This window comes from Ovis canadensis, chromosome 6 (genome assembly GCF_042477335.2).
Source record: "Ovis canadensis isolate MfBH-ARS-UI-01 breed Bighorn chromosome 6, ARS-UI_OviCan_v2, whole genome shotgun sequence".
NCBI classification, from domain to species: domain Eukaryota; kingdom Metazoa; phylum Chordata; class Mammalia; order Artiodactyla; family Bovidae; genus Ovis; species Ovis canadensis.
In genome coordinates this window covers 97271418-97288871 of record NC_091250.1, presented here as the reverse complement: position 1 = coordinate 97288871, position 17454 = coordinate 97271418, and the positions used below count along the sequence as shown (strand labels likewise).

The 17454-nt window shown below is 38.0% G+C and overlaps 1 pseudogene; it reads left to right on the top strand.

Annotated features, from left to right (window-relative positions):
- Window positions 1-3896: 3896 nt before the first annotated feature.
- Window positions 3897-6870, top strand: LOC138442978 (cilium assembly protein DZIP1 pseudogene; annotated as a pseudogene).
- The last annotated feature ends 10584 nt before the right edge of the window (window positions 6871-17454 follow it).

Sequence of the window (17454 nt, the reverse complement as noted above, 5' to 3'; positions counted from 1 at the left end):
CCAATTTTCTTGAAGAGATCTTTAGTTTTACACATTCTGTTGCTTTGCTCTATTTTGTTATCTCTCCTAGCTATTTCCTGGAACTCTGCATTCAGTTGGGTATATCTTTCCCTTTCTCTTATAACAGTATAGCTTAAATAATTCTCTGATTCTCTCTCTTACATTTGTGTGTGTTTTGCTTTTCCTCTCATTCACTTAATCCTAGTCACACTGACCTGTTCTTACTGCCATACTTTAAGCATCCTAATTTTCTTGAATGGCTTGCTGTTCTTTCTGCTGGACTGCTCTTCCCTACAGTTATATCCAGGATTCTCTTTCTTCCTCGTTTCTGCTCAAACATTCCCTCTCATGTCCCCACTCCACATGAATCTTTTTTACTCTACTTGATTTACCATAACAGAATTCTTTACTACCTAAATTCAGATATGTATATATTTTTGTGCCTATTGTCTGTTTCAGCTACTAGATGCAAAGCTTTTGGAACAAAGATTGTATCTGCTTTGCTTATTGCTATGATCTCCATTTCTACCTAACACATGTGTGTGTGCTCAGCCACTCAACTGTGTCTGATTCTTTGTGTGACTCCATAGACTGCAACCTGCCATGCTCCTCTGTCCATGGGATTTTCCACCCAAGATTACTGGAGTGGGTTGCCATTTCCTCCTCCAGGGAATCTTCCCAACCCAAAGATCAAATCTTTGTCTCTTGCATTGGCAAAGCAGATATTTTACCACTGAACCACCTGGAAAGTCCAAATACCTGATACACAAGTTTTCAAAGAGAGAAGAGATTGATTGATAAGATATCATTTAGGAAGGAGAAGGGTGATTTAGATAGTGTTGAATTATACACAAAAAAGAAACATTTAATTTTTATCAATGAATGAGAAAACAATTAGGTAAGAAGAATGACAGTATTTACCACATTTCTTATTTTATTGTAATCATGTACTTTGATCTCTATGTATCTGCCTAAAATTTAATGTCTAGAGTGCACCGAATGGTATTTATGCTTAGCATTCATCTCAACTACAGAACTCTGTGCCTGAAGGAGAAACCAACTGCTCTGTAAAAAACCTATTGAATGAGTGGCTTAACAAAAGGTCTTGGACTCAACCAGTTTAGGAGGTGAGAACAGTCATTAGGATAAACCTAGGGAAATAAGAAGTATCATTTACACAGTAGTCTGCTTTAGAACATTTATTTTGCCTGAGGAAAATAAATGCTTCTGGAGAATTAAACTTATTTGGTGAAAATTATGCCATTTCCCATACATTATCACTATAATGAATATGAACCTATTTGCAAGTCTCTCAGAGAACTAAGAAAAAAAAATTAGTGAAGTGATGGGTGTAAGGAACTTTGCCTTAATCTGATAAATGCCAGCAACATAGTTTTAAATGCTTTTATTGTAACAGAAATTATAATGGACAAAAGGATAAAGTCTGTTTCATAAACATCCACTGATGTACTGAGATAAATGCTCCCTCCATTACTCAATACTGCAAGTACCTGATTAGCACAGCAATAAAAATTGATTGACACTGTTTTGGATGTTTATGTCTTTGAGCAAATGTAACAGACTTTTCCTATTAGAAATAAGTGTTTCCAGAAATGCAGTCAGAAGTTTGAAATTAAGAGTGTACATGTTCACTGTAGGAAGAAAGAGAATGTGGCAGGGGGAGGAGAGAGACAAAATATTTACAGAATACAAAAATCTGAAACAGCTTTATTTTTCTGTCCTCCATCTTCCTGAATAATCATGTCCCCAACTCTCTAATGCTCAAGACTGGACTGAAGTTCAGCAACATCTGTTATTTTGGCAGTCAGTGAATAGTCAAATAAATCAACACCATTTCATAATTTATTCTGTAGATCTCTGGCTTTGTACCAGAATACTTAACACTGACATCACTTCTTCATTTTCTTTTTCTCTCAGCATTAGTTTTTTGTATCTGCTCTTTCATTTATTTCCCTTCACCTCTGTGCCCTGCATCTTGTCTCTTTCACTTTCCCTTTTCCTCTCTCTGGTCTCCTTGTTCTCTTGTACAATACTATCCTATACCATGTAATTAGTAACAGGTAGTATTGACTAGAAAAGAATTTATTTCATCAAATGATATTCGTGGTTTCTTATTGTTACAAATAAGTAACCATAAAAATACACTGGGTTAAATAACAGTGTTTGCAAAATTGGAAAAAAACAAACAAACAAACCTAAAAGCATTGTTCAAATCATAATTCCTTAAATATTGAAACTAGCATGCTTAGAGCACAGACAATTGTCTGATAAATTTTGTGTACTATATCATATCTTACTTGTTTTTCTATCTGAGTACTTACAGTAGTTCAGAACAGCTAGTAGTTTGAATGTGTTCAATATTAAAACATGGTTAATATTTTATAAGAAAGCTATTGCTTTTGCCTTGAAATTTTTTATTATTTGAAAGTTATTGTCTTTTCTATATTATTTAGGAAGTTTTCCTATGCTGTAAGTGCATTTCATCTAGAAGACACTTTTTAATAATAAAATATCCTTTGGCTTTTAGAGCAACAGCCAGTGGAAAATAATTGCTTATACAAAGTTTGTTAAACTTAACTTCTCTAGACTGGAACTATTCCTTTATTGAAAGGCAACTTGACCTTAATAATATAAGATCAATAATATTATGTTTTTCATCATTCTATACCTTTACAAAGAAAGAAATATGTTTGGAAAGAAAGCTATTTGTAGTAAAAAGTAAAAACTTTTTAAATGATGTTTTTATATTTAAAAAAATAAAAGTATTTTACAATTTTTTAAAGAATATAATTTTAGTCAATATTATCATAAAATGCAAAAAGCCCAAATTGAAAAGAAAAATGTGTGAATTCCTTATACCTACCTCTCCCCACATACAGAGATGTTAATATTTAAAATAAATGCTAAAATATGAATCTGCAATGAAAATGTTGCTGTAATGAAGAGCTTTCTTATAACTATCTTTTCAGAATAAACACTTCTAGTTTCTGCCTGTTACACGTGGAAGAAACTATAATGTTGGGTGATAAATAAAATGAAGTGCAAGTCAGAGAAACTAAGCCAGGATGAGATGAAAAGAGAAAAGAAAAGGCAATGAACTCAGCTTTAGGAAATGTGTCTGCACGGTTCAATGACAAACACAGTTATCACCTCCTTGTAGCATATTACTCTTCCCTGGTGGCTCAAATGGTAAAGTGTCTGTCTACAGTGAGGGAGACCCGGGTTTAAGCCCTGGGTTGGGAAGATTCCCTGGAGAAGGAAATGGCAATCCACTCCAGGACTATTGCCTGGAAAATCCCATGGACAGAAGAGCCTGGTAGATTACAGCCCATGGGGTCGCAAAGAGTCGGACACGACTGAGCGACTTCACTTTTACTTTCTATAGCATATTGTGTTCATCTTTTATGTGTAAAACTGAATAAACGGTATTGGACTTAGGACATTTAAACTATTTGTTCAGTTGCTTCACTTGTGTCCAACTCTGTGAGCTGTAGTCTGCCAGGCTCCACTGTTGATAGGCTTCTCCAAGCCAAGACTAATGGAGTGAGTTGCCATGAACCTTCTCCAGTGGATCTTCCCAACCCAAGGATTGAACCTTTGGGATCTCCTGCATCTTCCTCATCACAGGCAGATTCTTTACTGCTGAGCCACCCAGGAAGGCCCCATTTAAACTATAATCAATCACTATATATTGTGCGTGTGTGTGTGTCATAGAGGGTTTTACTTGAAAGGTTGATAAAATGAAGAGAGATCCAAATCCTCACAGACCATTTAGTTAAAATATTACTTAAAAAAATATTATTTTGGTGGGGGGAAACAAGAGTACAGATAGTACCACAAAGTATAAAATAATGCAAAAACCAGCTTATATGAACATGTTGACTATTGACGATGTCACTATTAAGAATGTAATGAAATTAGTTTTGAGGTATTTTCTAATGCAGGCTGAACATTTAAAAAATGGAAAAAAAAACTATAGACATATGAATTCAGTATTGACTCAATCTATTCTATTCATAGTCTGATAAATTAACTGATATTTAAAATGGCTACATTATATTCACAAAATATCCAAGGTCAAGGTTAGTATTTTAAGTTCTAAAACAACATGTTTACAGTGGCCCAAAGCTGCATATGATAAAACTACTTCTGGAAAATGTAGTTAACATGGGCCTAGCTATATTTTTATTAACTCTAAACTTACTTCTAGATGAAAAATAAGCTGTCTACTCTTAAAATTTCACTAATTTCCACCAATTCCATTTTCAGGATACTAACAGAACTTTATAATAAAACACTTCCAACATGAAAATGTACATAAGAAAGATTATTTTTTAAAAAAGTTTAAAATAAAACCTGCTATCAGTTTAAAAAAAGAATTCACTTAAAAATTAGTTGAAAAAAATACACCTAGAGTACCATTTCAAAGAAAAAACTTTTTATGACTTCAGTGACACATTATTTTTAAGCAATAGCAGTATTAAGCACCTCTATATGTTTCAAAATACTGTTGACAATTTGCTTTTTTTTTTTTTTAACATTGCACTAGGTGCCATTGAAGAGACTCTTGTTCTCTGAGAGCCAGTTTCCTTGTTATCGCAGGAGATACTGTCAGGCAGGACAATGATAGTTGTGTAGGCAGTGCTGAATTACTGTGAAACCAAATACTGCTGAAGTCTGACGGGACCTCCTGTCGCTCAGGGTGACAGTTACACGTCTAAAGAGTCACTCCAACCAGTCACAGTTACTAAGCTGCTTTTCAGTGTACCGGATTCATCCTGAGGTCCTTCTCCCTTCGGCCCTTTCAGGTTAGTTGCACCCCAGGCATTGGCACTTGAGTAGCATTAGACTCATTGTTCACAGGTGGAAGAGGTTCCTTCTCTTCTCTCCCAACTCTTCTCTGCATAGATTTATCTTCCTCTAAGGATGATATGTCCCAGTCGTCATCATCCACATCTGTACACTTTAAATCTTTTAGTTCTTTTTTGATGAACACGTCAGCAACATTAATCCCACCACCTGGCTTATTCCCTGCCCTTCTTCTAGTTCCGCCTGCGACTGGAGAGCGTGGACTGGCAGCTGCTGAACACCATCGACGCGGACAAGGTGGCTGGCGCCGTGGACGTGCTCATGCTGCAGGAGAACATCACCTTCTGCAAGCTGGAGGACGAGAAATATCCAAGCTTCCAGTCGTGGGTGGACAAGGTGCTGCTAAAGCTCATCCGCCTGGAGCAGCTCACGCACCTCTCAGCTGTACGACCTGGAGGAGCGGCTGTCTTCAAGCCTGGCTGGGGGCGAGCAGAGCAAGAAGCTCCTCCCCAAGCAAGCGGGCAAGATCAAGCCGCTCAAGGAAGAGTGTAAACTCAGAAAGAAGTTGATCTCTGCTGCTGCTGCTGCTAAGTTGCTTCAGTCATGTCTGACTCTGTGCGACCCCATAGACGGCAGCCCACCAGGCTCCCCTGTCCCTGGGATTCTCCAGGCAAGAACACTGGAGTGGGTTGCCGTTTCCTTCTCCAATGCATGAAAGTGAAAAGTGAAAGTGAATTTTCTCAGTCGTGTCCGACTCCTAGCGACTCCATGGACTGCAGCCCACCAGGCTCCTCCGTCCATGGGATTTTCCAGGCAAGAGTACTGGAGTGGGGTGCCATTGAGAAGAGCAAGAAGCTCCTCACCAAGCAAGTGGGCAAGATCAAGCTGCTCAAGGAAGAGTGTAAACGCAGGAAGAAATTGATCTCTACCCAGCAGCAAATGATAGAGGCCAAAGCCAGCTATTACCAGTGCCATTTTTGTGACAAGGCCTTTATGAGCCAAGCTTTCCTACAAAGTCATATTCAGTGCTGCCACCCTGAAGAGTCACATCTTGAGTATAAGACAAGGGCACAGGTGGACAAGCTCCAAAGTGAGATCAACATGTTGAAGGAGCAGCTGCAGCTCACCGAGTCTCAGCTAGAGGCAGCACAGCATGTGCACGCAGTCAAGTTCTCTAAGGAATATGAAATGCAGAAAACAAAAAAGGAAGAATTTTTGAAGTTATTTGATAGGTGGAAAGAAGAAGAAAAGAGAAACTAGTTGATTAAATGGAAAAAGTCAAAGAAATGTTTATGAAGGAGTTTAAAGGACTGACTTCTAAGAACTCAACATTAGAATATCAGTTGTTGGAAATCAAGAAGCCCAATATGCAGATCAAGCCTAACACAGGCATGCTAAAAGATGCACATGAGTTTAAAGAAGAACGTCCTCAGCATCCCCATGATTTCCAAAATGTGATGCAGCTATTTGACAGTCAGGAAAGCAAGTGGACAGTTCATGTTCAGGCTCTTCCTCAAGAACACAAGAAAGAAAAGAGCTGGCTCCTGTCACATAGAGAGAAACTTTGAACCTCAATGATATATGATCAAAATACATGTAATGTCTTCTACAAGAAAAGGATAGAAGAGCTAGGACAGAGATTCTAGGAGCAGAACAAGCTGATCATCACTCAGAGACAGCAGATTAAAGAGTTCACCACTAAATCATTAAACAGTGACAGTGAACCCAAAGAGAATTTTTTAACCTGGCAGACTTTTGAATCTAAGCCAACTGCCCCAATGGTATCTATGAATGCCCCAGTCCCCCAGACACTGGATGCAAAGTCAAGTCTAACAATGGCACATGTAAGGGAAAATGAACAGAAATTAAATGACAACTAGATACATACAAGGAAAACTGAAGAATAAGCCTTCCCTCACCAAGGAAATAACTGTTTTGGAGCAGAATTTGGTGGAGAAACTGGAAATCCTGGGGATTAATACAAATATACTTGGTATTCCGAGTGATCACTTGAATAGAGGGCTAAGCACTGTGGATTGAGAATATCCACTGGAAATGGAAATGGCAACCAACTTCAGTATTCTTGCCTGGAAAATCCCATGGACAGAGGAGCCCAGGGGGCTACAGTCTATGAGATCACAAAGAGTTGGACATCACTTAACGAATAAACAACAGCAGCAGTACCATTTGAGTTTGATTGTTAATCTAAGATCAAAAATGTTAAACACAGGAACTTTCTTTGTCTCCATATACCAATTTCTCCAAACTATTCTGTAGAAGTAGGTATTAATCCTATAGTTTTGCTTCATCACAATTTCTTGCTTTAACTATTATTTTTGTTTGTTTTTAGTAACAAAGAGTGAATTTACCAGATTTTCTTTGATATATTACCTATGATGATCTTATGATCTGTTCTTATTTAATAGAGCAGTTACTTTGGGCTTAAGTAATCCCAGAAAGACAGTGCATACCTTTGGGCTAATAGTTAATGTTCCTTCTATAGTCAACAAGAGTCTGAAATGCAGTATTTGGGTGCAATCTCCAAAATGATAGAATGATCTCTGCTTGTTTCCAAGGCAAATCATGCAATATCACAGTAATCCAAGTCTATGCCCTGACCAGCAAAGCTGAAGAAGCTGAAGTTAAATGGTTCTATGAAGACCTACAAGACCTTCTAGAATTAATACCCCACCAAAGATGTCCTTTTCATTATAGGGCACTGGAATGCAAAAGTAGAAAGTCAAGAAATACCTGGAGTAATAGGCAAATTTGGCTTGGAGTACAGAATGAAGTAGGGCAAAGACTAACAGAGTTTTGCCAACAAAATGCACTGGTCTTAGCACACACCCTCTTCCAACAACAAAAGAGAAGACTCTACACACGGACATCACAAGATGGTCAATACCGAAATCAGATTGATTATACTCTTTGCAGCCAAAGATGGAGAAGCTTTATACAATCAGCAAGAATAAGACTGGGAGCTGACTATAGCTCAGATCATGAAATCCTTATTGCCAAATGCATACTTAAATTGAAGAAAGTAGGGAAAACCACTAGACCATTCAGGTATGACCTAAATCAAACCCCTTATGACTATACAGTGGAAGTGAAAAGTAGATTCAAGGGATTATATCTGAAAGACAGAGTGCCTGAAGAACTATGGACGGAGGTTCATGACATTGTACAAGAGGCAGTGATCAAGATCATCCCCAAGAAAAGGAAAACAAGAGGCAAAATGGTTGTCTGAGGAGGCCTTACAAATAGCTGTGAAAAGAAAAGTGAAAGGAAAAAGAGAAAAGGAAAGATAAACCCATTTGAATGGAGAGTTCTAAAGAATAGCAAGGAGAGATAAGAAACTCTTCCACACTGATCAATGCAAAGAAATAGAGGAAAACAATAGATTGGGAAAGACTAGAGATCTCTTCAAGAAAATTAGAGATATCAAGGGAATTTTTCATGCAAAGATCGGCACAATAAAGGACAGAAGTGGTAATGGTATGGACAAACAGAAGCAGAAGATATTAAGAAGAGATGGCAAGAATACACAGAAGAACTATACAAAAAAGACCTTCACGACCCAGATAACCACGATAGTGTGATCACTCACCTAGAGCCAGACATCCTGGAATGTGAAGTCAAGTAGGCCTGAGGAAGGATCGCTATGAACAAAGCTAGTGGAGGTGATGGAATTCCAGTTGAGCTATTTCAAATCCTAAAAGATGATGCTGTTAATGTGCTGCACTCAATATGCCAACAAATTTGGAAAATTCAGCAGTGGCCACAGGACTGGAAAAGGACAGCTTTCACTCAAATCCCTAAGAAAGGCAATGCCAAAGAATGCTCAAACTACCACACAATTGCACTCATATCACATGCTAGCAAAGTAATGCACAATAGTCTCCAAGCCAGGCTTCAACAGTACATGAACTATGAACTCCCTGATGTTCAAGCTGGATTTAGAAAAGGCAGACAAACCAGAGATCCAGTTGCCAGCATTCATTGGTTCATCAAAACAGCAAGAGAGTTACAGAAAAACATCTACTTCTGCTTTATAGACTATGCCAAACCTTTGACTGTGTGGACCACAACAAACTGGAAAATTCTGAAAGAGATGGGAATACCAGAACACCTGACCTGCCTCCTGAGAAATCTCTATGCAGGTTAAGAAACAACAGTTAAAACTGGACATGGAACAACAGACTGGTTCCAAATAGGGAAACAGTACTTCAAGGCTGTATATGCAGAGTACATCAAGTGAAATGCTGGACTGAATGAAGCACAAGCTGGAATCAAGATTGCCAGAAGTAATATCACTAACCTCAGATATGCAGATGACAACACTCTTATGGCAAAAAGCAAAGAAGAACTAAAGAGCCTCTTGATGAAAGTGAAAGAAGAAAGTGAAAAAGTTGGCTTAAAACTCAACATTCAGAAAACTAATATTATGCCATATGTTCCCATCACTTCATGGCAAATAGATGGGGAAACAGTGGAAACAGTGACAGACTATATTTTCCAGCTCCAAAATCACTGCAGATGGTGACTGCAGCCATGAAATTTAAAGAGGCTTGCTCCTTGGAAGAAAAGCTATAATAAACCTTGATAGCATATAAAAAAGCAGAGGCATTACTTTGCCAACAAAGGTCCATCTAGACAAAGCTATGGTTTTTCCAGTAGTCATGTATAGATGTGAGAGTTGGACTATAAAGAAACTTGAGCAGCAAAGAACTGATGCTTTTGAACTGTGGTATTGAAGAAGACTCTTGAGAGTCACTTGGACAGCAAGGAGACCCAGCCAGTCTATCCTAAAGGAAATCTGTCCTGAATACTCATTGGAAGTACTGATGCTAAAGCTGAATCTCCAATATTTTGGCCACCTGATTTGAAGAATTTACTAATCTGAAAAGACCATAATGATGAGAAAGACTGAAGGTGGGAGGAGAAGGGAATGACAGAGGATGAGATGGTTGGATGGCATCACTGATTCAATGGACATGAGTTTGAGTAAACCCCAGGAGTTGGTGAACCGTGAACTTCCAGATGTTCAGGCTGGTTTCAGAAAAGGCAGAGGAACCAAAGATCAAACTGCCAACATCTGCTGGATCATCAAAAAAGAAAGACAGTTCCAGAAAAACATCTATTTCTGCTTTATTGACTATGCCAAAGCCTTTGACTGTGTGGATCACAATAAACTGGAAAATTCTGAAAGAGATGGGAATACCAGACCACCTGACCTTCCTCTTGAGAAACCTATATGCAGTTCAGGAAGCAACACTTAGAACTGGACATGGGACAATAGACTGGTTCCAAATAGGAAAAGGAGTACCTCAAGGCTGTATATTGTCACCCTGCTTATTTAACTTCTATGCAGAGTACATCATGAGAAATGCTGGGGTGGAAGAAGCACAAGCTGGAATCAAGATTGCTGGGAGAAATATCAATAACCTCAGATATGCAGATGATGCCACCCTTATGGAAGAAAGTGAAGAGGAACTAAAAAGCCTCTTGATGAAAGTGAAAGAGGAGAGTGAAAAAGTTGGCTTAAAATTCAACATTCAGAAAACGAAGATCATGGCATCTGGTCCCATCACTTCATGGCAAGTGTATGGGGAAACAGTGGAAACAGTGTCAGACGTTAATTTTGGGGGCTCCAAAATCACTGCAGATGGTGACTACAGCCATGAAATTAAAAGATGCTTACTCCTTGGAAGGAAAGTTATGACCAACCTAGATAGTATATTCAAAAGCAGAAACATTACTTTGCCAACAAAGGTCTGTCTAGTCAAGGCTATGGTTTCTCCCAGTGGTCATGTATGGATGTGAGAGTTGGACTGTGAAGAAGGCTGAGTGCCGAAGAATTGATGCTTTTGAATGGTAGTTTTGGAGAAGACTCTTGAGAGTCCCTTGGACTGCAAGGAGATCCAACCAGTCCATTCTGAAGGAGATCAGCCCTGGGATTTCTTTGGAGGAAATGATGCTGAAGCTGAAACTCCAGTACTTTGGCCACCTCATGTGAAGAGTTGACTCATTGGAAAAGACTTTGATGCTAGGAGGGATTAGGGGCAGGAGGAGCAGGGGATGACAGAAGATGAGATGGCTGGATGGCATCACTGACTCAATGGACATGAGATTGAGTGAACTTCAGGAGCTGGTGATGGACAGGGAGGCCTGGTGTGCTGCGATTCATGGGGTCACAGAGTCATACACAACTGATTGACTGAACTGAACTGAACTGAAGGAGGCCTTGGTGCTGCAGTCCATGGGGTTGCAAAGATTTGAACATGACTGAGCAGCTGAACTGAACTAAAATGAACTATAATCTTCTGTGTACCCTCAGTTTCTTTTCTGAATTAATAGAGGAAGACAAAAAGATGTGATTTCTTGTTAACATTGTATAACTTCATATAATAATTTATAAAGAAATCCAGAAATATTTACATGATTTCGGGTCAGTTTCTGAATAATATGGCCTAATGTCATCATGCTTTAAAAATTGGGTATTTCAATCAGTCTCATAGTTACAACTCAGGAATGATACAGACAAAATGCTTTGGTAATTTCTTATTATATTAAGATTTTGTATCAGATATTAGAGTAAAACATAAAGAACTGATATAATTTAAATTATATATATATATAGTTAGATTAGCCCGCATTCCTCTAATTACTATCATCCTTTGTCCAGTAAAGTCAAAGAGAAAATTCAATCAAAAGGAACATTCTCTGGAGTGTAATTCATAATAAAATCTATTTTTCTGTTTCTATCTTAAAGAAAAAAAGCATAGCCACAGAAGATGAGATATTCAAGTCTACTTACTGGAACGCAGTAATAAAATAAGCATGGAAACCAGATTAAAAAAGCTTTTAAAACTATAGTCATTTTTCTTCATTATTTTTTAATGTAATACCAAGGAATAGATTTAGTTTTTGCAATGGTGAATTATTAAAACTAAAGGAAGTTAAAGTTCTCTTCTTGATAATGGGTGTGTGTATTCTCTTCAGCAAAATGAGTCAGACTCTGCTGCAATTTCTCCAGGTACACACCAACTTTGAAGGACCAGGTAGGTTGCTTTAATGATTTTTCCTATTCTTTTTTCATCCTATGTGCACCCTGTCTCTTTTCCTTTTTGTTTTTCTTTGGTTTTTGTCTCTATGGCATTGTTATTTTTATTAAATGGTACTATATAAAAAGTTATACTTTTAAAAACTTAAGAAAGTCAACTGAGGAATGTTAATTGGAAGGACTGATGCTGAAGCTCCAGTACTTTGGTGACCTGATGCAAAGAGGTGAGTCACTGGAAAAGACCCTAATACTGGGAAAGAATGAAGGCAAAAGGAGTAGAGGGTGACAGAGAATGAGATGGTTAGCTAGCATGACAGACATGTGAATTTGAGCAATCTCCAAGAGATAGTGGAGGAGAGAGGAAGCTGTAATGCTGTAGTCCACAGTCACAGAATCAGAAATGACTTAGCAACTGAAAAACAACCACAACTAAAATGTAATATTGATTTTGAAGCAAGTAGAGAAAGTGAAAGAAGGTGTTAGTCGTTCAGTCATGTCTGACTCTTTGTGACCCCATGGATCATAGCCAGCCAGGCTCCTCTGTTCTATGTGAGAATACTGGAATTGGTAGCCATTCCCTTCTCTGGGGGATCTTCCTGACCCAAGGATGCAATCTGTGTCTCTTGGTCTCTTGCATTGGCAGGCAGATACTTTACTGTCTGAGCCACCAGGGAAGCACATAAATAAAGAATAGTGTTTCAAATAGATGTAAAATATATAAAGCACTAAGGATATTAAGTATTTGGAGAAGTAGAAATCTGACAACACATGTTCTTGAAGGAGCAAATACATGTGTATTTGCTCTAATCACATTTTTAAGTTTATACAAAAGAAGATGAAAATAAATATTCCAAAGATCTTGCTCTTAACAATCTTGGGGTAAATATGTAATAATAGAAGAGTTAAACCCCCCAGGGACACTCCTCAAGGAATGGAGGGAAAGAGCCTGTGAACAAGGGTGCCCCAGGCTCCATGTGGCATCTACCCACTGAACCCCAGCTTTCTGTTCCTTTGGACTCTTCCAGTAATAAACTAAGACATTGCTAGCACTCTTAAACTTTGTTCTTTGTATTATCCTTGTTGATGGATAATGTTAATTGGCATTTTGTTTTTGTTGACAGTACATTCTTTACCATATTTTTTACTTCAAATTTTTACAAAAACATAGAATTTAATTTTTTATTTTTATTTATCTATAACATGATTTTTTCCCCTGACACATCCTGAGAGCTCAAAAAAGTCCAGAAACGCACTCTTAAAAGAAACTTATAATATGAATACCACACATCTTATTGAAGCCTAAATCTTAAATATTTAAACTAATTATCAATCTGATTTTCAAATAAACCTGCCTATCTATACATTCATAGATTCTATTTTGAAGGTTATCAAATTTCTGTCTGGTGAGTAAGTCTGGCAGTTACATCTATGCCTCTCAAATCGTCTCACAACTATGGACTTTTACAGGACTGTCACAAAACCAGTAAAAAATGACCTCGGGGATATGAAAGAAAGGACACTTCAAAATCTTTCTAAAGAAATTATCTTAGGACACTTGAATTGGGGTATATGAGAAGGCATATCACAAGTTGTTTGATAAAATAACTCCAGTGAAATGCCTATACTTTTACAGCTGAACACTTTGTACTTGTTTGTTAACAAGCAGTGGGAAAGCCTGATGGTTCAGTGGGTAGAGAATCTCCCTGCAATGTAGGAGAGACAGGAGACATGGGTTCAATCCTTGGGTTGGGGAGATCCCTTGGAGGAGGAAATGGCAATCCGCTCCAGTATTCGTGCCTGAAAAATCCTATGGACAAAGGAGCCTGGCAGGCTGCAGCCTAACATGTGGCAAAGATTGAACATGACTGAGTGACTAAGCACATACACACGCAGCAAATCATTCTGGAAGAGCAAAACCACAAATCCTGACTCAAGTAATTTAAAAAAAAAACTGAATCTCAGAAACTTCTAATGATAAATAAAGAAGATTTTGTAAAACAAACAAACAAAAAAGACAACTTTATCACTCACTATAAATAGCCTTGCCAAGTTGCTTCTGTTTATTTAATTTAGCTTTTAATATTTTTTTATTTTTGCTATATCAAAATAAGACATTATGATTACTAAGGTTCTTAGCAGCTAGAAAACATAATTTTTTTCACTTGTGTAGAATATAGAGCAGCAAATGTTACCATTTGTATTATGCATGCTTAATTTTTCATATACTTAGAGTAAATTCATTCTTGCTCAAAGTGTATTATCTATTTTTTCTAGAAATTCATTATTTAAGCATATATTTATGGAACCTATTGGAAATGATGTGATAAGATGATAGGGAAAAGATAGCGTTAGTGAAATTTTATCTAACCCTTAGATCATTAGTAAAAAAAGAGTAGAAACTTCTTTCATTTAGTATACACTGTGTTTTAACTTACTGAGTAGTATATTTTTCTTTGAATAAACTGCCATACAGAGGTTTTATCTTTATTTAGAGGATCTTTAAAAGTCTTCCTCAATTTTCTGTAATTATTTTCCCTGGTTTTGCCTCTTTCTTTTTTTATCAACAGTATATTAATTCAGTTCTCATGGCCTAAAACATGCACTATGTTTTTAAAATCTTTTTATTTTGTACTAGAGTATAGCTGATTAAAAATGTTGTGATAGTTTCAGGTGAACAGGGAAGGGAATCAGTGATACATATACTTGGAACCATTTTCCCCAAACTCTCCTCCCAGCCAGATTGCCACATAATAGTGAGCAGAGTGGAACATACACTATTATAAAAGCTTTCAGGCAAAGTATTTGCCTTTCATCTTTTCTATTTCAAGTCTGTCATTCAGCCACTGAATAAACCTCTAAACATTGCTCTTATGATGTCAAAAAGTTTAACATTACATACAAATAAATTACTGCTTAAGAAAAAGAGTTGGACACCTCAGAGACTGAACTGAATAAAGAAGAAGCATTCAAGATCCTTGCCATTTAACTTTAATTTATCATTCTTTTCTTTTCTCCTTTTAAATCTTCTAATACATATTTTTTTAGCTATTTAGTCATACTAGATGGTCTTTTGTTATATTTTGTATGTATTTCCACCTGCCCATAAGGTTGCCATTGCTTGTAAGCATTATCTTCTCTTTGGCTTCCCTTGTGGTTAGATGGTAAAGAAACCATGATCCTTGGGTCAGGAACATCCCCTGGAGAAGGAAATGGCAACCCACTGAAGTATTCTTGCAAGGGGGAAAATCCTATGGACATAGGAGCCTGATGGACTATTGTCTATGGGGTCCCAAAAGAGTCAGATATGACTTGCTGACTAAACAATAATCATCTTTTCATTCCTAAAACTGAAGTAATAAGGCCTTGTAGACTATGCTAAAGCATTTGACTGTGTGTATCACAACAATCTGTGGAAAATTCTTCAAGAGATGGGAATACCGGACCACCTTACCTGTCTCCTGAAAAAGCATGTTTGCAGGTCAAGAATCAATAATTAGAACTGGATATGGAAAAATGGACTGGTTCAAAATTGAGAAAGGAGTGTTTCAAGGTGTATATTGTCACCTTCCTTATTTAACTTCTATGCAGAGTACATCATGTGAAATGCCAGGCTGGATGAATCACAAACTGGAATCAAGGTTGCAGAAGGAACTATCAACCTCAGATATGCAGATGATACCACTCCAATGGCAGAAAGTGAAGAGCAACTAAAGGGCCTCTTGACGAGGGTGAAGGGGAGAGTGGAAAAGTTGGCTTAAAACTCAACATTCTAAGACTAAGATCATGGCATCTGGTCCCAGCACATCAAGACAAATAGAAGAGTAAGAAGTGGAAACAGTGAGAGATTTTCTTTTCTTGGTCTCAAAAATCACTGCAGACAGTGACTGCAGCCATGAAATTAAAAACACTTGTTCCTTGGAAGGAAGGCTATGATAAACCTACATGGTGGATTCAAAAACAGAGATATCACTTTGCCAGAAATGTCTATATAGTCTAAGCTGCGGTGTTTCCAGCAGTCATATACAGATATAAGAGCTGGAACAGAAGAATCGAAACTTTCAAAATGTGATGCTGGAGAAGATTTTTGAGAGTCCCTTGGACGGCAAAGAGATAAAATCATCAGTCCTAAAGAAGGAATTCAAACTTGAACAATCATTTGAATAATTGATACTGAAGCTGAAGCTCCAATATTTTGGTCACCTGATTCAAAGAGCCAACACATTGGAAAAGACCCTGATGCTGGGAAAGATTGAGGGCAGGAGGAGAAGGGGGAAACAGAAGATTAGATGGTTGGATAGAATCACCAATTAAATGAACATGAGTTTGAGCAAATTCAAGAAGATACTGAATGACAGGGAAGCCTGGTGTGCTATGGTCCATGGGGTTGGGTCATGGAGAGGCAGACATGACTTAGTAACTGAACGGCAATAGGTCTAAATCTGATTGGATGCCCTTACCTCATATTGCAGAAAGAAAAGAGATATAGTTATTAAGGACTTACCACTAACATATTTACTGACCTAAACTTTCTTTATTCCATTCATTTCATTAACTATGGTGTTCCAGTTCAGTTCAGTTCAGTTGCCCAGTCATGTCCGACTCTTTGTAACCCCATGAATAGCAGCATGCCAAGCCTCCCTGTCCATCACCAACTCCCAGAGTTCACCCAGACTCACATCCATCAGTCGGTGTTGCCATCCAGCCATCTCATCCTCTGTCGTACCCTTCTCCTCCTGCCTCCAATCCCTCCCAGCATTAGAGTCTTCTCCAATGAGTCAACCTTTGCATGAGGTGGCCAAAGTACTGGAGTTTCAGCTTTAGCATCATTCCTTCCAAAGAAATCCCAGGGCTGATCTTCTTCAGAATGGACTGGTTGGATCTCCTTGCAGTCCAAGACACTCTCAAGAGTCTTCTCCAAAAGCACAGTTCAAAAGCATCAATTCTTTGGCTCTCAGCCTTCTTCAGAGTCCAACTCTCACATCCATACATGGCCACAGGAAAAACCATAGCCTTGACTAGAATGACCTTAGTCAGCAAAGTAATGTCTCTGCTTTCGAATATACTATCTAGGTTGGTCATAACTTTTCTTCCAAGGAGTAAGCGTCTTTTAATTTCATGGCTGCAGTCACCATCTGCAGTGATTCTGGAGCCAAAAAAAATAAAGTCTTGACACTGTTTCCACTGTTTCCCAATCTATTTCCCATGAAGTGATGGGACCGGATGCCATGATTTTCGTTTTCTGAATGTTGAGCTTTAAGCCAACTTTTTCACTCTCCACTTTCACTTTCATCAAGAGGCTTTTTAGTCCCTCTTCACTTTCTTCCATAAGGGTGGTGTCATCTGCATATCTGAGGTTATTGATATTTCTCCCAGCAATCTTGATTCCAGCTTGTGCTTCTTTCAGCCCAGCATTTCTCATGATGTACTCTGCATGTAAGTTAAATAAACAGGGTGACAATACATAGCCTCGAGGTACTCCTTTTCCTATTTGGAACCACTTTGTTGTTCCATGCCCAGTTCTAAGTGTTGCTTCTTGACCTGCATATATGTTTCTCAAGAGG